Genomic DNA, 21850 nt, shown 5'->3' on the forward strand with positions numbered 1-21850 from the left:
GAAAGGGACTACAGGGTGAGGAAACACCAATATAAAATTTACATGATTTTGATTTGTTGGAATGTTAAATAGAGCAACCTACAAAACTCAGATGAGCGTAAAAAAACAAAACCCAAAAAACCCGAAAACCTAAATGAGGCTAATCCACAAAGGAATACAAACGTTAATACAAAGTGTCAAAAACTAAGAAAATCTAAGATAGAAATTTTTGAGTTTAGGTTCTCCTGAGTTTTACCTCCATGTCTAAGCAACCAAGTGTGAATTATAATTTTAAGAAATGCCCCCAGTTTGGACAGTAAATTAATAACTTGAAGAAGAGTATAATTAAATACCACTTCTTTTTCTTTGGTTCAGATTAATTTAAGTTTCATGTGGGCTTGGATTAATTTTACATGGCTTCAGTTAAATGAGTATACTGATTCAATGAAGAAATTTTACCTTGTTCAGTATTTTTAATGTTTTAACTAATCTAGTTGCTGTATTTCTTGCCCCTAAAGTGCTCCACCAGATGGCAGTAACTGTACCACCTATTCTTTTAAAAATGGAAACAACCTGTGAATTAAACCAAATTTATCTTCAAGTGTTTGGTAGAGTTAAATTTTCATTGGCGGGAGGAAAAATTTGCAGAAAAAAGTAGGTTGAATATTTTGTATGTTAAATTAGAGGTATTGTCACAAGGCCAGTGACAATTAAAAACTAAAAAGAAGAACCAAAACGAAAAACACTGACCTTTGTAAAAAATGTATAAATTGAGCCAATAAAAGTGAAAAGGCCAAATTGGCCACATATTGAATACATTTCAGGGAAGTTTTGTTTTTTTATACTTGGTAAATTATGGTGTCTTTGAATTAATTTCATAGATTTCACTTGTAAATATTTTTGTTTGACCATAATCCAACTAAAATACTTCAAATAGATAACAGAAATCACTGAGTTCTCCAAAAATCAATGTAATTAACATTTATCTTCAATCTCTTTAAATTTACTGAAACCAGTCAAGAGAATTAAACTTTAATTCTATCCAGTATTACAGCAGCACATAGAAGAGCTTTCTTTGACTAAACTTAACCTGGGTCAACAGATTGCAGGACTGGCAAAATGAACCAGTATATACAATCATAGATTGAATGAACAGAAGAATAGCATTCAGAACAATAGGTAGTCTAGTCTACTTACATTGGTTAAAACATAACCTGAGGCATTGGGCTTTGGGACTGTGTCTTTAAGGTAAATTGAAAAAGTAAAGAGTATCTAAAGAACATGGACCAAAATCTGAGTAAACTGAGTAACAGGGAATGTTAAATCTATGGAAGGAAATAGAATGCCACATCTGCAAATATGTAAAGGACTGTTATGTGGAAAAGAAACAAGACCTTTTGGGTGACGTCAGCAGACAGCTGGAAATTGCAGTGAGAAATCTTACAAGAAAGGAAAATCTCCATAGGACAGAAGGAAGAAGAAAATATGGGATTAAGATGGGATGAGGAAGAGGACTGTTGTTAGACCCAGAAATTCAGCCTAACGGACAATGGCTCTAACACTGAGACAATGATGGAATTTAAGATCTTGGGTTCCAAAAAGGCAGGCAGCTGGAACAGAAACCCCTGCAAAAAGGAGAAACCTGAAAGGGTGTACCCTCGATATAAAGGTGGCTGCAGAAAACTGCCTGCCAATTCAGAGAGAAGTTTGTCTGTACTATGGTGGAAGGAAACTCTTACAGAGCCCAGGTTTCCCAGGTTTCCCACTGTAAGAGAGACTTTTCTCCTAACTGACATTTCCCAGAAATCGGATTTACTGCCTCAGGGGCTGGTGAGCTCCGAGCCATTCATACCATGGAAATAATCAAGCAAATGCTGACTATGGCAGAGTCCGGAAGCTCTGCCCAGCATCTGGCAAAGGGGCTCTTTAGGTGAGATCCTTGAAACACACTCATAAATACAAGTTTTAGCTTTTGTTAAATGACACATCCGATAATATACAGAAGTATTCCAAATTATACTGAACCTATACCATTGCCAGAGTCAAAGCCTAGCTTCTAAGAAAAGGAAACAAAGCCTTGAGTCAACTTTCTGGAACATCTGACTGTTTCCTATTCTGAGCCACAGATATTGAGGGAGGAGATACACGGCTTTCAGGAGACTCACCTGCTTTTAACTAAAAACATTCTTAAGTTATGTCAAACAATGTTTCCTCTTCAGCTATATTTAATTAATTTAAACATACTTATGAAAATAATAATAACAAGAGCTACCAGATATTGTGTCAGAACTCAGTATGTGCCATGAAACAAAGTAGGCACTTTGCTTTTTTTCCAGTTTATCCTCAGAAAAACATTATGAGGAAGGTATTATGAAGTAGATGAAGAAATCGATATTTAGGAAGGTTGGAAAGCTTATCCAAGGCCACAAACCATGTAACAGTCACCATGGGACTTAGGTCTTTGCGAAGCCTCAGCTCCTAACTAGGCTCTATTGCTCACTGTGTATTATTTAGGGAGAGGTCAAATGATCTATTCGGGGTCTTGTGGACGTGACAGAATGGCCGAAGAGAAGACACCTGGAAACTTCCACATGCAGACTCCATGTCTCCATACGGGAGATTCTGATACTGAGCTAGGGTCCAGATGCCTTATTTAATTGACTGGTTCCCTTGGTGATTCTGAAGGACATCTACTTTTCATAACAACTATCATAGGGGACATGAATTCATATTTCCCATAATGAGTTGGCATATAATAATCCCGTCTCCTTTCAACCTGAGATTATTTTAATTACGTGAGAAATTATTATGAACCCTTAAGCTCAGAGAAGCTGGCCATCCAAAAGGAGGATGAGTTAACAGACCCAAGTTGCCTGCAAAAAGAAAGGATTCCAGGTTTAAAGATCTTTTAAAACACTGCATTTTACACCTTCCTGTGGGAGAAGGACAATCTACTGCAGTATGTTAAAGACTGACAAATCCTGCAATAAAGAAACCTGTTTAATTCTATTTAATCCAGGATTTCCCCAACATAGTTTACCACTAAGTTTTCTCTTGTAGCACCTCTGAATCCCACAGCAGTACTTAAGGTTCAAGCACAAACATTCAGGGAGCTGTGCCAGCAACTACTGTCAGGACGTCCCAGCTCTCTGTCACGTAAACCCTTTGCTTCCCAGACCCTCTCTTCTTTTAGTCTCGTACCCTTCTGCCCTTGCCTGGCTATCTGACTTCACAATTACCAAGCAGGTCTGCACAGCACACCACACTCCTGCCTTCCACTTTGCCCTTAGCTCATTGTAAAGTGGATTGGAAACCTCTGAGGTGTTTAAACTTTCTGAGCCAGCATTTCTCAATAGCTGGTGCAAATACTGGAGAAGTCCAACTGGACAGAGTAACAGGCCAGGAGGTTGATTCTACCCCGATATTATCTTCATGTATTTAAGAAACAGTCCTGTCTTCAAATATTTAAGAAACAGTCCTGAGACGGAGGAAGACTTGGCCTTTGTTTTTTCGGCGGCCATAACTAGCACTTTGGGGAAAGGACTTCGCACTATCAACACTGGAGTGGAATGCCCCATCATTCATTAGTGAGTCACCCTTGACATATTCAAGTGGTGGTTGGATACCACCTTCCAAAGTTATCTTAAAAAGGATGCCTGTAGAAGGCTGGGCTAGATAATCTAATTCTAGAAGTCTAGTCTTTTTTTAAAGAGAGTACACATCCTTTATAGAACATTCGCTATGGGTGAACTGATTAAATCATGCCTCCAGTGGTTTTATTGTAATTAGCAGGGCCTGGCAAACAACTGAAGCAATGACATAACCAGTACGACTGTTTAAATTTTCAAAGCCAGACTCAGAGAGGACCCCTGAGGATGGAATAATTGTGTGCTCCACTTTAATATATGCCCCATACTAAAATGAGTTTGCAAGTTTTGATAGTTTAGCCATTTGACTAACTTAGTGAAAAGGCATTATAGGAGAATAACATGCACATGTTTATACATGGAAAAATGTAAAATATTCAAATTGTTTTAAAAGCAAGTAAAATAAAATGACTGTTAACAGATTATATATTGTGTGGTGGGAGTATAAAATGATTGTTAACAGATTATATATTGTGTGGTGGGAGTATAAAATGATTGTTAACAGATTATATATTGTGTGGTGGGAGTATAAAATGATTGTTAACAGATTATATATTGTGTGGTGGGAGTATAAAATGACTGTTAACAGATTATATATTGTGTGGTGGGAGTATAAAATGATTGTTAACAGATTATATATTGTGTGGTGGGAGTGGCATTGTCCTGTTTTCTTTCCTTCTGGGAACATATTCCTGTGTATGACAATGGGAATAGGTGATTTGCTATAGGAAATATATCTCATTACATACAAATCAGAGAGATCCCCTGATGTAAAAATGAGGATATCTGATGTTGAGATCTTTTTGCCCATTATTTGCAAATGAATTAGTGCTTGATTAGATTTTTGCAAAATGAAGTTTCTGTATCAGACAATGTAAAAGAAGATAAAAACCGTAATAAACCCAGTTGTGCTACTTTGTCAAAAGCTGAAAATTTTTATGGCTGATCTTAGTTTCGGCAAATCTTCAAAGAGCTCTCAGCAGACTTATTAACATAATTTTGCAGTGGAAGAGACTGATGAGGTTACACAAAGAATTGGTAACAGAATGAGGGGGAAAAAAATTTAAGACTCCAGAGCCTTATTTCTGGCGAAGCACTGCCTATCAGATCCTTGGTAAGTGGTGTCTAAACTCTTTTTTAAAATTCTAGTTAATCTTCAGTTGAGTAAGTAGCAAGAAGGCACCAAAATGTCACCAGCAAGAGTCATAGTGATGAAAACCAAAGAAAATCAACTGTCATAGCTTGAATCTGTGACTATCTGGGACATTCTAAATGTGCTGGGTAAGTGTCTCTGGAATGACTTGGACAAGGACAGATGACAAGCGTAAATGAGCTCTGTGAGGTAGGTCTTACTCAAGTTAATATCTTCATAACCTAGGGAAACAGCAAGCACTAGATAAATGCTATTGAATAAATATTGTTAGATGGATGATTTATTATGCTTTAAAATTTAATTTTAAATATACGAATAAAATTTTGGACAATATGATTAGTCAACAGTGTAATTCAAGGGTTTATTAATAGAACAGAAACTGAAGGGAAATAGTATAAAACCTGAAATAGCACTTTTCAACATCAGGAGATCTTAAAAGAGAAAGAGGGTCCATCGTACGGGAAGAGAAGAAAGAGAGAAATCAGTATCCTTATTTTTTCAGGCTATTTAAAGAGTTAGTTCAAAGTTATCACTCCTTTTTTCCTCTCAAATTAGAATAAGCTTAAAAGAGCTTAGTCATCTTCTGAGGTACTACAAGTCTATGACTCTTAGTACATTAAAATTGACTTAATTAAAATATATTTCCATTTCCAAATTATTTTCAGAAAACTGAATTCAGTTTCTTTAATAAAGTCTGATTATTTTGTTCTGTTTTGTTTTAAAATAATTATGCCTACCATTTTTTAATGAGTCACATAAAACAGATATGAATAAAATAACAAAATTAGAAAAGGCAATTTATTAAAATTTGATAGATAATGAAAATTTGCAGCATGTCTAGCTTGTTTTTTTTCCTAATTATCTATTCTAATTAGCTATGCTTTTATATAGTATTGATACTGTATCTTATCCCTAGGCCATATAATAAGAGAAGCGGAGTCTTTTTATAGGAAAGTATACTTTTTCCTTGTGCCATTATCTGATGCCAGTGCTACACTGAGCCAGACCATTCAAGAATTCAGTTAGTGATAATTCAGCAATGAGAACTTTAACTACTCCAGGAACTGGGGTTAGAAGCATTTGGAAGCAGGCAGTCTTACCTATAATAGATTTAAATACAGTTTAGGAAGTACTTCAACTAATCAAACTGAACATTTACTGGATCGCAACCATTTTTAATATTCACCTATAAAACATGATCTGTATGGTTAGCTTGCTTTCTAAATGGAATAGCTTAGATATCTCAAGCTAACACCCTACAGAGTTAGAGATGGACCAGTGAGCTGAACTGGAGCCTGACTCATTCTCTGTGTCCCCTGATCTAAGTAGTTAACACAACACAAACTCACATCTGTACCCTGTCCAATATAACCTACAAATATCACTCCCTCTTTGGTGCAAAATGAGATTTTTTCCTTTCTCAAATTTTGTTTTAAAAGAAATTAGTTTTCCTTTTTCAGTACTTACTATATGCCAGGCACTGTGCTAAGTGCACTAAATTTACTACCTCTTTGGAGCCTCCTTTCAGCTCTGCTAATAGGTTATTATCCCTGTTTTACAGAGGAAATTGAGGCCTGTTAAGATTGTTATTTAGTCAAGTTATTTTCCAACAGCAGTTTTCCCTCTAAAATAAGTTCTGGGGATTGGTTTGAATCTTGGGAAACGTTCTGTATCTTTTAAAGAGAATTGATTTGGTTACAACAGGATGGACTCCATTCTTACTACTAAACATGTCAACTACTTGACTTCAATCTAGAATTTTATTTGGCCCTCATTTTACTGCCTGTCTACCCTAGTTTATCAAGTCAAATATGAGTGTATTGTAATAAACTGGGTTCAAGATCTTCAGAATGAATATCAGAAATCTGACTCTGAATGTCACAGGATATTTCCCACCAGACGGAAGAAGAAAAAAAGAAAAGATTCCAGTATTCCCTGCCATCCACAGAATCATAAATGTATCTGAGGTGATCACAGAAAGACAGAGGCAGAGGTCAGAGAAGCAAAAAGAGCTAAACCAACCCTTGTTGTTAGGGCTCAGGGGAAGGTAGGAGCCGAACAAAAATGATGGGCACTGTACAAGTTGATTGTAATATTTTGTTCATGTGGCAAATATACCTTGGGTTCTAGGTTATCCCTCACTTCTAATTGGTAACACTTCATATTTACCCAGTGTGCCTGCATCTAGAGTTTAAGGAGACCATATTACAATGGCAGTGTGCACACGATGGGGAATGGGATGGGATGGCTGAGGGGTCAGGTCAGGAGACTTAGGGCCAGCCCAGGTCTGTGAGTAACTAGCTAAGGAGATTTTGAACAGATCCCATAATATCTATGGAACTTACTTTCCCATAAATCCAAACACATTACATCATCTTTTGGGTGATTTACAGATTTATGATTCTAAAACTCCATCGATTTTTTTTTAAATTTCAGTTTCTTTTTCTCAGTTATTAGTTAGTCCACTCCATGCTCACCTGGCTTATATTGTTTCTGTCTATACCTGTCACACTGCTAGTATTAGAAATGGTCACATACACAGTACTCACAGACCCTAGACACATACTAATATAAAATACCAAATTCTGCCTCCTATATGTGTGACTAAATTAGACCATATGGATGTATAAGTTAGTAGTAAGCTAACAACTATCAGCTTTGGAATATTTATTGGTTTGTAAACCATTTCTGATGATTTCCATAATCCTGTGGAATACATATTTTACCATTACCTAAGCTAAGAAACTGAGACTCAGATTACATAAGCATGGCAAGATTAATCAATGGATGACTGTTGCATTAGTTGACCCATGTTATTCTAACTTAACAAATTAATTTCCTTCCACCATATCATGTTTTAAGTGGCACAAACATATTGCACTTGTTGCAATTTAGATTCAAGAGTAAGAGATAGAAGAGTTATGAAAGTTCTATTTCCAGATTAAATGAGGCCAGAAATTTTGTCTGCAGCCAGTGATCAATGAAGGAAGCCTATAGGCTGACATGGTCATCAAAGGGGTTTCCAAAAATATATTTTCTGAAATAATACACGACCACTACTGGGGAAATTTGGGCTTATTTCCAGCAGAGTCTAAATGATAGACATTTCTTCTTTTTCCTGCTAGAATCCCTAAGCAGATAGTGAGAATTAGAAGATCTAAAGCATGTGATGTTAATGACACATTTATTAGGACCTCTTAGATCTCATCATGGCAGTCAGACAAGATGCCAAGGAAGCAGAGGCTCAATGAGGAGTCGACCAGATGAGGGAGATGTTGCCTGCTCAACAACAGAAAAAAACTGGTGCTCAGGGAGAAGCTCATGCCAGGAGAGCAGAAATTCCCATTGCCGCACCAAGGATCGTCCCTCCCACGAGAGGCACAAACCAGCCCCGAAGCCTTAAGCCATTTAATACGAAAGCATTTGCCTTCTCCTGCTAATGGCTACGAAGAAAAGTGCCTTGCCAATCTTCCTTAGAACTTTCTTTAAGGGCTACAAAATTTAAAGAGAGAGAGTATCCCTGTGAAATTTCTTTTCTAATGATGGAGTGTGGTTTGAAGCTGTCCAGGAAAGTCTTGTAAAATATTCCAAAAAAGGACACCCCAAAATGAAGGTGGCCTGGCTACAGCAGACATGTCTATTGGTATCAGCTCAGCACAACCGCACTCTTTTTTCTCACTGTTTCAAAAAGAATTTTGGCCAGAAGATTAATTTGCCCAGGAAGAGGCAGAAAGACAACAAACTAAGTTAAGATGATGCAATAAAAGCCCTTAAAGAGCTTCATTTATACTAAATTGGTCCTGAGGAAGACGATGCTGCTTTAAAAGCCTTGCAAAGAGCCTCTTACCCCCAGGCAAGCTCATGGATGGAGATAATCACCCCCAGCTGACCTATAATTACCTAGTTTGGACTGAATCCACTCCGATTATGTACCGCCAAATGGATTTAACTGAAATTCAGATTTGCTAAAAATAAAACGGCTAACGACCCAGAGCAAGTAACAGTCTCTAGATGATTCATCATAAAGACTAAACTTAGCTGGATTATCATGTCTGCTTGCCAGAGCAGTTGCTGTCTTGTTTTTGTGGATATGAAATTTCATCTTCCTCTAAAATGCTTGAAAATCAGCAATTCTGTTGAAAGCCACATACATGTATCTGGGAGACTGAACGATGGCTTTCTGAACAAAAACTGGCCCTCTACAAAGAATATACAAATCAATTTTAACTGCAAAGTAAAGGAGCTGTTACAGTGGAGGATTACTGGACTGAATGTCAATATTATGACATAGTATGAGTGTGTTTCATGTTTGGTAATTGCAATCATTGTTGCTTTTGTTGTGGTCATCCATGTACAATGCTTGGTGTCAGTCTATTTATCTCTTGTAAAAATAAAATACAGTGTGTGTGTGTGAAAAAAAAAAAACAAAAAAAAACTGGCCCTCTAGCCAGAGGCTACTGCCGTGATTACAGCAAGCCCTGCAGGGAGCAGATGTGATTGCTCAGCCATGCTGCACTGAGAAGGAAAAGCACCATTGCACTAATGCACAAAATTCTATTACCCATCAGATGCATGACAGCACTTACTGACTTGCCGCTGTGTGCAGAGACTCAATATGCTGGGACGGGAGGTCATACTATTGAAGACACAGCCCGTGCATTGAGGGAGCTCCTCCCATAATTAAAGGGACAAAAGAGTGGCTGTGAAAAGAGAACTATGTGTACCTGGAGGCTCTCTCCTACAATTTACCTGCTGGGTGAATTAGAACAAGCAGTAGAAATGGAATACTATAAGGATAATAATATTTTTTTTTAATTAAAAAAGTTTATTGAGGTATAAGTGATGCATAACATCATATTAGTTTCAGGTGTACAACATGATTCAATATTTGTGTGTATTGCAAAATGATCACCACAATAAGTATAGTCAACATCCAACACAGTTATAAATTTTGTTTGTAACTATGATGTGATGAAAACTTTTAAGAACGTCTATGAATATTTTTCTGTTTAAGAAATTATTCTTAAATGAGATGCTCTTTTGTAAATGGAAAAGCAAACAAATATTAGTTTCCACTTATCAGAAAAGATGACAGATATACTTACTGAGAGCTTGAAGCCTCATGTGTTTGAGTTCCTCTTTACCTCCTTCTTCCTGCCCAGTTTGCTTTGCTGGCTCTCCCTCAGCCCAAACAGGGTAACAGCATCTATCAGGGAGCTCAGCAGAGCGTAGTCACTAAAATAATACTCACACTGGAGCTCGATGATAGAAACCTTAGGCAAGCAATATTTTAAAACACTATCACTCACAGAAGTGTTCTTCAAAACCATGTACTGTTGATCTTTTGTTACTGGTCCCTCGTGTGAACCTCCCAAAGTAAGGGGAAATGAACAGATTTGATGCAGGTGCTTCTACTAGAGATGAGAGGAGACTTCTCAGTTTGGTATGCTGCCATCCTGTTAACTGAACATAGTACACCCTACCTGTACTCACTGACCCAGATTCTTCTTTCCAAGGATGACCATCCTCCATGGAAAAGTTCTGCTCTGCTGTTCAACCAAAGTTGAGATTGGCCAGCCCCTCAACTAACTTTCACAAGTAGTGAGCTGACATCTACAAAGTGGGGTGAAATACCTCTCTAAGATTCATGAGACAGAAGCCTGGCATAATGGGAAAAACAAAGCAAATGTTTTCTGAAGTTGTTTGTAAATAAGCCAGGACTATTTATATATTACCACTTCATTGTCAATTTCCATATGTGAAAGATGATGGATACCATTTCAAAAATGCATTGAAATGGCTTTCCAAAGGAAGGGTCCACCTCCTGCTTGGCTTAGGCTGACAATGTCTGGGGAGATATGTTCCGAATCAGGGACAATTCTCTTCCATTTTAGACAGCTTTGTGTTTGGGATCCTATATAATCAGACTTTTACAAATTAACATTTCAAACCTAGTCATTTAGCAGGTAGTGGAAACCTAACTTAGGGGGGAAACACAGAGCTGGAAGATCAAATTGTATTTTCAGCTCTGCCAGTTACTCTATGACTAACAAATATTTATTGAGCTGACAAATAAAACTAGGACTGACCTTGGGCGAGACTAAGCTAATCTTTCTGAGCCTCAGTTGCCACATCTGTATGAAGGGGAGCGTAATATCTGCTTCACTCTTTTATCTCTCAGGGCTGCTGTGAAGACAAATAGGAGGATATAGGAGAACACAGTGTCCTTCAGAGTAAATGTTCCAACTAAGTTTTTCAGTATTTTTAGTATTGAAAAATGTGCTGCTTAACACAGGTAAAGGAAGCACTTTAGTCCATCCTAGCCTGATTTTTCCAATCTGACATGCTTCAAATGTAGTGAGGGGAAAATGCTGTTAAAAGATACTGAACCCTTCCCTGAGAGTTCTGAATGATAAACCAAAGGCTATATGACTTTTCAGCCCTTACAAAGCATGCGGAAAGCCCATTTTGTAAGGCAGAAAAAAGACAGTGTCACAAGTATATAAGTAATGATAGAATCCAAGGCCATTTTATTTTCAGTGGCACTGTGTGTTCTCTCTGCTTTAGCAAAGGCCTACCACTTATCAGTCAAATAGAGGAAGTGAATTATTCCCCAAAATGGAACTTTACATTGACATTTCCAGGAGGCTACAAAATGCACAAAGCAGAAAAACAAGGAAGAAGGAGCCTATCGTCTGACGTGTTATGTCAACAGAATTTACTGGAGGACTTACACTCTCACCATTACCTTGACGATAACCAAGACACAGAACTATGTATCGGCCCTCTGTAGCTACCATGTTTCCTGTCCTGTTTGGAAACACCCAGCACAGTGCTGGGACATAGTAGGTGTTTGATTAAAACTCGTCGATACTGAATCTAATGTGTCACACTGCCCTCATCAACACTCTTCTTGTGTTGAATGTCCATTCTGAAAGATCAAATTTCATTGCTCATTCAAAGAAATTTTCACATACTGAAAATCTTCTGAGAATTTAATATGTCCAAAGGGCATGAAACCGATAGACTTGAACATAGACCTTATCTGTGTTATGGAAAGGAGAGCTGTAAACTGGATCATGCCATCACTCCTATGCATCAACCTCACATGAAGGACTCCTCCCCTGGTCATTCTGAATGACCAGGAAACAATGCAGCTGTCATCCCTTCTTAGAGCCCAGAGGTCACAGTCCCTGACCATGCGGTACTCAGTGATGACTGAGGGTCTACTGTGCTGACAGCCCCAAATAGAGGAGGCAACACCGATATTTACAGCAGCTCTATTTACAATAGCCAAGACACGGAAACAACCCAAGTGCCCACCAACAGACCATTGGTTTAAGAAAATGTGGTGTATATATATATATATATATATATATATATATATATATATATATATATATACACCATATATTCATACAACAGAATATTACTCAGCCATAAAAAAGAATGAAATATGCCATTTGCAGCAACATGGATGGACCTAAAGATTATCATACTAATATGTGATATAAGTCAGACAGAGAAAGACAAATATCAGATGATATCACTTATATGTATATCACTTACATTTCTCACTTAACTGTCCTTTTCCCAAGAAATGCCCATGTCTTTCACTTAGTTTAACATGTTGGGTTTTTTAAACATATACCTTGATTTTATTTTGAGGTTTTGTTGTCTTGGTTAGTTGTATTTTAATTAGGTGGCTTCTCGTATATTGATGATTTATGAAATGTCCATTCCTGTTTATACTATTGCCTTCTTTTTTATTGGCATATGCAGATTTTATTATTTTGAGTTTTGAGACACTGATAATTAACATCATAACTAGATCTTCATAGAAAATTCCATGATAAACATCAAGATCTTGATCTTGATGTAAAGAGAAGGGAGTGATCCCCCCAAATCCATCAAAACATCATAGATTTTGTAAAGTATGAGAAAACTATTCAAATCTTGATAAATAAAGCACCAAGATGCCACTGCACTGCAGCCAAGATTCATCTGCTGTGCACCGCGGGCACCGCGGGCCGAGCTGACATTAGATGACCTTTCTGACTGGCCATCTACAGCCCATAAGCATTCCTCAAGGTGTCAAATGAAGATTAATAAAAATCACTGAGAAAACAAGAAACAAAACTGACTACCACTTTGCAGTATTTGCTAGCCTAAATAAATAAGACAATGACACAGGACAATTTTGTTGGTTGTGGATCAGTGCGGGTAAGTGGCACTGAAACTGTAGTTCTCATGAATGTGTAGGCTGAGATGGGATTATAAACAAACCACCATCAGCGTTTGACAGGGTGGGGTACTGGGGTCTGGCTTACAAACTCACGCCTTACCTCCAGTACTAGCACTATGTACTTCTATCCTGTTTCTGCAGTTCAGATTTTGATGGGCTTTAGAAAAGGACCGCAGAAGATCCCCTCCCCAGGAGACATGAGAAGAGGGGATGGTGGCTCTGGGGATACTTCACAATTTTAATCTGGAGTCCTGACCAGCCCTCCATGCTTCACCGACCCTTTTTTGTTTTTTCCATTTATCCTCTTTTGTTTTCCTGCTTATCTTCCTGATCCACTTATTTTATATCCTACTCTTGGGCTCCCTGTCCTTCCCTCCCTTTTGACTGTTTCCTGAGCACCTACTATGTGCCAAACACAGTATTACATTCTGGGGCACAGAAAGGTACAAAAGACAAGTTCTCTGCCCTCAAAGGAGGCATAGTCAAGGCTAAATGTTATCTCCTTTAATCCTCACAAAACCCTGGGAAGCACTTATTTTCCCATTCATGAAGGAAGAAACTGGAAGTCAGAATGGTTAGGGGATGTGCCCAAAGTAACACAGCCAGGGTGAGGCCCCCATGAGGCTGATCCAAGGGTCAGCTCCTGTGCTTCTCCACCAGCCCTCAGCCTCCTGGATTCCCCTCCTTACTCCACCCTCATTCTTCACTTAGTACTTCCCCAGTTCTTCTATTCTAACTTATAACAATTTCCCTTCTCTGTTCTCTTTGGAGAAGGCAGACAATTATTTTTAATTGATAAAAGTCCACTGGTTTTCAACCCAGTTTTTAAAAGCCCTGTGTAAAGAACAAGACTTGATGTTGGTCCAGCCTTCCACAGATGATCATGAAAACCAGACTTCAAAAGGACTTGGAGAAAATTTTACTGATTCCTTACAGAACTCCTGCCTAGTTCTCCTTTGGCCTGTCTGATCTTTTTGAGGTTTATGGGTATGAGGATTGGACCCTGATTCATAATTCAGTGTCTTCAGGTACTTTCCCCAACTATTATTAAGAACTGAAATATGTTTCCCAAAGCAGAGCTGGCATATTATAGGCCAGGAAAAGAAGCCAGGCAAAGAAAGGAGGGAGGGAGGGAAGGAGGGAGAGAAAGAGAGAGAGAGAAAGAAGGGAGGGAGACAGGGAGGAAGGGAAGAGGAAAAAAGAAAGAAGGAAAGAAAGTCTACCTTCCAAGTAAAAGAAGAATAGAATGCTTTCATTCGTATATTGTGAAAGTTTGCTGTTAACCAACCACAAGGTATCGTTATTAAAATAACTTTCTACAAGAAAGCAAAGGGAAACAAAAGGAAGACCATGAATTCTCTGACACCAAATTAAAGAAGCAAATAAATAAATATAAATAATAAAGTAAAATGAGATCAAGCTACCATTCCAGAGGAAGAAGACGGGAAATAAATAAATCTCTTCAAACCAAACTGTAGGAAAACAGTCTCATTGGAAACAAACACGCCTACAACAGAATTGATCACTTAGGACAAGAGAAGAGAGCAGAAACCAGTAAATCAACAAAGTATGAAACTGAAGTGTAGGGTTAATGTTCACCTAATCAATACCTAACACCGCAGATTAACGAGGCCCTGGCAAGAGAGTCTAACTTTTTCATATCACCAACACCCAATGGGGGAGGATGTGAATATCAATCAAAACACGGTAACAAGGGAAAGGAATCAATCACCTGCTTCTCAGTATTAAATAAAGGTAGCTCACAGAAAGAGCTGGTGCCTGCCTACCACCTTCCCCAGTAAGAAAACAAGAAGGCATTAATAACAGTTCATCTGTGAAAACTTTCTGTCAACAGTCACAAGCCACACTATAAACAAGACTTTCTACCAGGACGGGAGTCTAGAGGTGTATTAAAAACAAACAACAAAGCTTTACCTCTGATTCAATCTGCAACTAAATAATGTAATAAATGGGATGCTTTTAATGGCAGATTGCAAAGTTTTCCCCTAAATCATAGTTTTTAAAACATCATTACTTTTCTGGCAAGCACTCTAATCTGATTACATATCTTTTAACTTACTTCTATCTGGACTTGTAATTACATATATGAACAAATGCAAATCAATTCATTTCATAGCCATAATTAAACTAAGACATTCAAAATTTTTTAATAATTTTGGTTCTGAAATATATATTTGGTTAATACAATTTGCAGCAAATTATATAGAGAGAGGAAGAAAGTACTTTATGTCCATCAAACAATAGAATTACATCCATCTGTTATTTTTTAAATGGTGACAGCAAAATCAATTCTAAGGGGGTGAAAAGAAAATGAGATTCTGAATTTCTCACCATACCTTCTAGTTCCCCTTGACACACTAATTAGTTTCCCACCCTCTTCTCTTATGCCTTACAGCATGTTTGCCTGGAGGAAAAATGAAACTGGCAAAACAGAAGAGAAGCAGTGACTAATGAAAAGGACAAGAGAGAAGTGACAATTCCTTTGAATGGAGCCATTAGCTACACGCTGTTTTCAGGGCTCCGGGCCTCAATATTCTAACACTTTCAATTGTTTTCAGAAATTCCTATGGAGAGTTACAGACTGTACAAAGCTCCATCCTGGATAGTTTGCTATTTGTACAATTAAGGATGGCATGCCCTTTCTGTATCATTTTTCAAGATTATTATTGCTTTTCTCCGAGACTCAAGAGAAGAGGCATAATGAATACTGTCTCCTTACTACAATCATCCTGTCATGAAGTTCAGAAGAAAATCTTTTCAAAGTTTTGAATATCAAATGACAGCAAAAATCTCTGATAGCTTTGAAAAGCAATTATGTACAGTTTGGGATCGAATTTGATATTTTAAAACTTATATATGCTTTTCAATAAGGGGAACTATTTGAACGCATATTTTTCAGGGATCCTTGAAACAGAACAAAATTAGAATTGAGATTTCACTAAAAATTACCCAACCCTGGAAAGCATGTGACTGAATCCAGTGTCATCAACATCTGGCAAGGTACTAACACATAAATGTCTCTGCCATTGTACTGTTTCAGGCACATTTCTACCCTACCGTAACTTTTTATTCAAATGTCCTGTTATATGCCTGAAGAAAAATAAAGCATATTCAAAAGGAAAAAGCAAAAAAAAAAACAAACAAGGAAATGTCTTTCAGCTCTTTACTTTTATCTTCAGCTATATCTTCCAAAATTGATATGAGCTAATTGATTAAGTTTTTCACTACAGCGTGGTCTAGGGTTATTTATGCCTGTTAGAATTCTGAAAAGTTACAAATGGAATTAGCATTACCTAAGATATGATTTTAAAATTTAGAGTAAAATAGCAAATTGACATTTGGGGCCAATGCTCAGGGGAAAAAATCCTGTTGCTATGGAAATGAGTATAGATGCAGACCTTAAATTTCTCTGTATTCAAAGGCTAATTCTGACTTGAGGTTAATCTTATACACACACACACACACACACACACACACACACCATTGAACTTGAGGAGAGAAAGCACCAGGCTTTACCAAAAGAAAGTAATTTCCTGGCAGTAGTCCCTTACCTATTGTTATATTCAAAGATGGTTCCTACTAGTTGGCAAGGTTGGCTGGATCTTAGCATCCAATTCATTTCCTTAGGGAACACCTGCCTGGGGATAGTTCTGTCCACTTCATGGGCTTCTCCTTGGGTCTCCCCTCTATGGCTTGGTACCTTCTAATACTTGAGTGAATTCGGTGGTTCCAGGGCAAGCAGAGGAAACACCAAGAAAAGACTTGAACTTCTACAAAGACAGCTGATCATGCAGCTCTCCTTGTCAGCTTCTGATATTAATGGACACTTCATCTCTCTCTGCACCTCTGATTTCTGTCCACAAAATATGAGGAGCATTCTTTCCCTATCAGAATGATGAGTACTTAAAATAAATTTCTGTCATATCTTAGAAACTGTTTGCTAAAATTAATGTCAGTAATAGATATTCAGCAGTTTAGTGAAGGCACCTGAGGCATATGGGCCTCAGGTAAAGGGCCCATAAAAGTGCCTTTCAAAGATGCATACATAGAGAATGGACTTGAGGACACGGGGAGGGGGAAGGGTAAGCTGGGACCAAGTGAGAGAGTGGCATGGACCAATATATACTACCAAATGTAAAATAGATAGCTAGTGGGAAGCAGCCGCATAGCACAGGGAGATCAGCTCGGTGCTTTGTGACCACCTAGAGGGGAGGGACAGGGAGGGTGGGAGGGAGACACAAGAGGGAGGAGATATGGGGATATATGTATATGTATAGTTGATTCACTTTGTTATAAAGCATAAACTAACACACCATGGTAAAGCAATTATACTCCAATAAAGATGTTAAAAAAAAAAAAGTGTCTTTCAAATGTCCACATGGACTAATTACTATGAATGTGTGGATTTTATTCTGACTTGGAGTGTATAACAGCTATTTGTAGTGACCAGGGGCTCTGGTGTTTAGTGTAAATTGCTTCTCTAGAACAAAAGAATTTGGGTTTCTTCTTAACCAGCAAAATCAATCCACGAGTGCTACCTTCTTGATAGCTGAAACACCATGGCTTTCCAAAATGGTAGAAGTAGAAAATCCAATATCAAAGTATTTTGATTTAGTTTTATTCTGCTTTTATTCAGTCCTTTCCTCCTTTGAGTCTTGATTAGCCTTTAGTTCCTGTTCTGCCTATCTCTGTCAAGAGAAGAGATAAACAACTAGAATAAAAATTGCTACTAAACTATATATTGAATTTTAACTCAGTATTTTCTTTCTTCATTTACTGACCAGGACTGTCAGAGCAAAAGAGGGATTAGGATCTTTGTTTTGAGGTTATTTTGTCAAGTGGATGGAGATTTACTTTTTTCTAATTGTCCTTATCACTTGGAAAGCTGTACAGTGAGCAAGAGGTACAGGTTTCAAAGGTAACCATATTTTAAATATCCCATTTCCTATTTAATACTAGTTCAGAATATTTCAGATCAAAGGAACAGAATTGATCCAAAGTGCTTTAAGAAAGAAAGAAAAAAGAAAATAAAAAAAGATTTGGTCAGAAAAAAATTTTGGTCCCAAGCCAGGTTGTCTGGAGGTTCACCATGTCATCTGAACTTTTGCATTATTTTCCTGCAATTTTCTCCAGTTGGCTCCCCCAGGTAGCTACAGCAGTTGTTAAAGAAAAAAATTATCCTGACACTTGTTACAACAGTAAGGCAGACACAGGACTATTGCAATAGGCTATTGTTATAATAGGCACTATAACAATGAGGTTCTGCAGTACGGGAGAGAGATTGAGCTCAACTCTGAATACAACAAGGAAAACTAAGGACTGATAGCCAAGAAGCAAGGTGAGGGGGTCAGTGGATGGAAAATTACTAAGAGGAAACATCAACGGAAAAGGGGATTCTGCCTAAACCTACCTGAGAGGGTTCTTGCTTAAGGCAGACCAGGGTGATCACATATCACCTGTGGGATGGTGACAGATGAGAAACTGGATTAGATATTGAGGGTGATCAAATAGTGAGGGTGAGGGAGTCTCTCTTGATAACCTGAATTAGCAGGATTCTTGCTAAAACTGGGTCTTGAGGAGATGTTCAAGACAGGGTCTAGCTGGGCTCAGAGGCGTCTGTTTAGAGTCTGGTCAAGAAAAGAGTGTTTGTCCCAGTTCCAAACTCCCTGTCCTCAAGGGACACCCAGTCATGGAAGAGAAGGAGCCCCAGCCCCAGCCTTCTCTGCAATGGTCCCAGGGCACACTGACTGGACCATCCCAGGGCAAGTACTGCCCCCAGAAAATGAGGACACTCAAGTTAACTGAAAGCAATCAGAGCCCACCTCAAGAACTGGAGTGGGGCCATTGTCACTCGAACTACACAGGGGATAGGTAAAGAAATTCAGGTAGTATTACAAGAAAGGAAGAGAAAAGATGCTGCTGGTCAGTAAACAACAGAAGTGCTTGGCATCTCTCTGAGCACTGACGGCCTCGTAGCTCTCCGTAGGACAGTCAGTAGGACAGTCAGTGGTTAAACACCTCTGCCTATAAAGTCCCTAACACAGCATTTGGGTTATTTCACAGACACATGCAAATATTCAATTCCTTTCTATGCTCTTCCCGCAACTCATAAATCATTGTGCATTTTTTAGAACTTTGGTCAAACTTAAACATACTGCCTATAATTTATGGAGCACAGGTTTCTCTGACCCCCAAATGTCCCCAAACTGGTATATTAGCATAGTATTAACTGACTGCACTAAGGGACAATGTAAGGCAGAGCACATTCATTCCTTAGGCCTTCCTGACAACCAAATTTCCCTTTTCTCTGTAGCCGTCATGAATGTCTTAAGATGATCATGCTAGGGACGAAACATACCCAAAGGCTGCCCCTCTACAATAGGATCCTGTCGCTTCTGCTTTTCTCAGTCACCTTTCACAAGTCAGCATTGCCCCTGGTCACAGAAAACTTTACTCCTAGAAACTCCCCTAAAGGCTCATAAGCACTAAGGGAATATTGGAAACATAATGGAGGTCATTGCATACTTTTAGCTGCAGCTTGTGACATTATGAGAAACCCAATACCTGTATTTTGCAGATGGACTAGTTAGTATACAGTGGAGTCCCTTAATCTGTTTGCAATTCACTGGGCTTCCTACGTGTAAGGATTGGTGTCTTTCAACAATTCTGATACATTTTCATTCACTATCCCTTAGCTATTGCCTCTTCCATTTTGTTTCTATTACTTATCCCTGAAATTATATACAAGGTATACATTATATATGTATATGTGTGTGTGTATATATATATATATATATATATATATATATATATCTTACCACTCCTATAATCCATAAGCACACATTATATATGTATATATATCACTCTTATCCTCCATAAGCATAGTAGTTATTCTGCTTTTCATAATTTGCTTCATTTTGTCTTTTTGGATCTATATTCTCTAATTTTTCAGTATTTTTTTTTTTTGTAAATGAATGAGCAGGGCTCTGTTCCAATAAACCTTTATTTACAAAAACAGGCATTGGGGTTTTGGAACTGGATAGAGGTTGCACAACACTGCAAATGCATTAAATACCACTGAATTATTCACTTTAAAATGGTTCGTTTTGTGACATGTGAATTTCACCTCAATAAATTCTTTTTAAAAAGCAAATAGGCAGTTGTTGGGATTTGGCTCACAAGTAGTAGTTTTCTGACACGTGACCAAGATCAACCTTTAATTCTCTGCTTAAATTCATTCCAGGCAACACTAATTTGCAGTTATGTAACATCTACCTGCATACTTACGACAGGTCACTCACTACCCCACAAGGTAATTTTTTTTCACTTATGGACAGACCCTGATCCTATCTGGAGGGTTTTTTCATACACAAAATCTCCCTCCCTATGCCTTCTATCCACAGAGAGTTTACTTATGATTGTCTGCTTCACTAAAGGGACTCCATGCCAGGTTGATTTAAAGGATGAGTTCACTCTAATTGGAGAAATACTGAAGGGGGACATGCTTATATGCTAAAGCACCAGGCAAAGAGAAATTGAATCCCTTAGTTAAATATACTCGACAGGATGGACTTCTCACGTACACACACATCCATCATCAGCAGATTTTTATTAGATGGAAGATACCTAGGGTTGGCTCAAAGGAAAGTGGTGACAATCGGCAAGCACTCCTCCACAGAGGAGAGGAGGCACTCCTGGCTGTGGAGATGGGTACTTACGATATTGAGGGTCAGGGTCTCCTGCTTGACTTTGGCCACCCAGGAAGCTCTTCCCCTTGCCACTCAGTATCACCAGCGCTGGCACGAAAGGGTCTGCAGTGAGCTAGTTCAACGTGGCTAGCAGTTCTTCCAGTTCTGGCCGAGCTCTGAACCTTCCTTTGAAGTCTTCTTCAGTGTGCTCCCTCACTGACAGTTTGACTCCTTCAGGAAGATTGCTTTGGATTATTTCCAAGAAAATCTCCGCAAATGTAGCGCTCAAACCGCTGATCTGAACCACTCGCTCATGGGTGGTAAGAAGTGAGTCCAGGAGCATTTTGCTGCCTTGGTCCTGCAACTGCAATGCCTCCAAAGTTTTGGTGGGCATCGCCTAACTTTCCTCGACTTTAATGGAGAGATGGTTGCAGAGGCTGTGAACATATTGGGCATAACTCTCTGCCAGGGCCATATCATATGCAGTCAGGTGAATGTTTAAAACCCCATATTCATAATCTGTCCCCAAATTAATGGGTCTCACTTCCACTTTTCCCCTCTTCTTCCTGGGCTGAACAGGAAACAAAAGAGAAAGAAACTCTTGTGCTTTAACTAGGTGCTTGTATCTTCCAATGCCATGCGTGGGCTGTGACCTGCAGTGCCGACCGACGCTCAGCAGAATGCCACCTGCAGAACAGAGCGGATTCTCTCCTGAGGTTCTGAACCTCAAGAGGGAAAAGGCTTGCTTAAAAATGGTGTCATTCCTCAGACACAGCGCCTTTCCCAGAGCTCCATTCATCCTTTGCTGCTGCGCGGCCTGTAACTGTGCCAGCTGAAGATCGGCCCAAGAAGCCGCGACCGCTGGGCGTCCGAAAACACTCTATTTTTTCGGTTTTATCTTCCAGTTCACGGAGTTTCTTTCTCTTCAGCTCTATCTAACATGACATTTAATCCATCCATAGGATTTTTAATTATTTTTGTACATTTTAAATTTCTAAAAGTTCTATTTGATTCTTTTTCCTATTTGTTAGGGAGTTTTTTTTAATAGTCTTGTCTGCTCGAATTTTCAAGCTTATTTTGAATTGATTTAGACATATTCCATTTCATATTCAATTTC

At 38.5% G+C, this 21850-nt stretch overlaps 1 pseudogene; it reads right to left on the reverse strand.

Moving 5' to 3' along the window:
• Nucleotides 1-20854: 20854 nt before the first annotated feature.
• On the reverse strand, nt 20855-21599 carry LOC118905319 (annotated as a pseudogene).
• Nucleotides 21600-21850: the final 251 nt, after the last annotated feature.

This window comes from Balaenoptera musculus, chromosome 12, assembly GCF_009873245.2.
Source record: "Balaenoptera musculus isolate JJ_BM4_2016_0621 chromosome 12, mBalMus1.pri.v3, whole genome shotgun sequence".
NCBI lineage: Eukaryota > Metazoa > Chordata > Mammalia > Artiodactyla > Balaenopteridae > Balaenoptera > Balaenoptera musculus.